Source organism: Orycteropus afer, unplaced genomic scaffold, assembly GCF_000298275.1.
Source record: "Orycteropus afer afer isolate SDZICR_OR568_19922 unplaced genomic scaffold, OryAfe1.0 scaffold00282, whole genome shotgun sequence".
Lineage (NCBI taxonomy): Eukaryota > Metazoa > Chordata > Mammalia > Tubulidentata > Orycteropodidae > Orycteropus > Orycteropus afer.
The window spans coordinates 3,592,571-3,594,661 of NW_006921869.1; positions in this window are offsets into that span (position 1 = coordinate 3,592,571).

A 2,091-nucleotide genomic window follows, 5' to 3' on the forward strand; every position below is an offset into this window, starting at 1 on the left:
GCTGCAATTATGGGCTCGAGTATAGCATGGATTGTGGGGCTGGCGTGGGATCGGGCAGTGTTTCGTTCTGCTGTGCATGGAGTCGCTATGAGTCGGAAACGACGGCACTTAACAACAACAACAATGGCTAATGATCATGTGTTTGTTGGTTGTCTGAATGTCTTTAGTGAAGTGTCCATGTCTTCTGCCCATTTTTTAATGGGATTGTTTGTCTTTTTGATGATAAGGTTTTGGAGTTTTCTATAAATTTTAGAAATAAGTCCTTTGTTAGATATGTCATTGCTGAATATTTTTTCCCATTCTGTAAGTTCTTTTTTGCTCTTTTGGTGAAGACTTTTGATGCACATAAAAATTTAACTTTTAGAAGGTCCCAGTCATCTAGTTTATCTTCTGCTGTTTGTGTATATCCTGGGTTATGCTTAAGAGTCTAAATAGTCATAAATTAGGGCTCCAAAGTTTGCCCCTATTTTTTCTTTGACGGACTTTGTAGTTTTAGGTTTCACATTTAAGTCTTTGATCCATCTGGAGTTTGTTTTTGTGTATGGTGTGAGATATGGATCCTGTTTCATTTTTTTTCTGGAAGTAAACATCCAGTTTTGCCAGCAACATTTTTTAAAAAGACTATCTCTTCCACCATTTAATGGATTTCAGCCCTTTGTCAAAACTCAGCTGACCATAGGTTGATGGATCTATTTCTGGGTTCTCAATTCTGTACCACTGGTCTATGTGTCTGTTGTTGTACCAATACCAGACCCTTTTGACTATAGTGGCTGTATAGTAGGTTTTGAGATCTGGGAGTGTGAGATCTCCCACTTAGTTCTTCTTTTTCAGTAGTGCTTTGCTTATCCAAGGTCTCTTTCCTTTCCATATAAATTAGTGATTGGTTTTTCCATGTCTTTAAAGAATGTGGATGCAATCTGGACTGGGATTGCCTTGAATGTATAGATTGCTTTGGTAATACTGATATTTTCACAATGTCCAATTTTCCTATCCATGAATATGGTATGTTGTTCCATTTATGTAGATGTCTTATAGTTTCTTGAAGTGGTGTTTTGTAGTTTTCTTTGTATAGTTCTTCTGTGTTCCTGGTAAGATTTATTCCCAAGGATCTTATGTTTTTGGTAGCTATTATAAATGTTATTGGTTTCCTTATTTCCTTTTCGGAGACCTCTTTGTTGATGTAGAGGGATTCATCTGATTTTTGCATGTTGATCTTGCATGTTGATACTAAATCTTTCATTAAGTTCCAGCAGTTTTCTTGCCAGGCCTCTTGGGTTTTCTATGTATAGGATCATATCATCTACATAGGGATAATTTTACATCTTTCTGAGCAATTTGGGTGCCTTTGATTTCCCTGTCTTGCCTTATTGTCCTGGCTAGGACTTCCAGTACAATGAACAGAAGTGGAGATAGAGGGCAGTTTGTCTGGTTCCTGTTTGTAAGGGGAATGGTTTCATTCTTTCTCCATTAAGAAAAATGTTGGCTGTTGGTTTTGCATATATGCCCTTTAGAATGCTGAGGAATTTTCCTAATATTCCCATTTTTCTGAGTGTTTTTTTTTTTTAAATCAGCATTGTGTGTCAGATTTTATCAAATGCCTTTTCTGCATCCTTGATTTTACTTATGTGATGGATTACATTGATTGTTTTTCTAATATTGAACCATCCTTGCATACCTGGTATGAATCCTTCTTGGCCATGATGTATTATTTTTTGATATATTGTTGGAGTGTATTGGCTAGGATTTTGCTGAAGGTTTTGCATCTATACTCATGAAGCATATTGATCTGTAGTTTTCCTTTTTATTGGTGTCTTTGCTTGCTTTTGGGATAGGGTTATGCTTGCTTCATTAAATGAATTTGGGAGAATCCTATCCTTTTCTGTGTTCTGGAGTAGTTTGGATAGGATTGGTGTCAGCTCTTCTCTGAATGATTAGTACCATTCTCCAGTGAAAACATCTGGGCTGGGACTTTTTTTTTTTTTTTACAATTACTATACTGTATATCTAATGTTCAGAAGCCCTGGTGTCACAAGGGTTAAATGTTCAGCTGTTAACTTAATGGCTGTCAGTTTTAATCCAACAAGCAGCTCA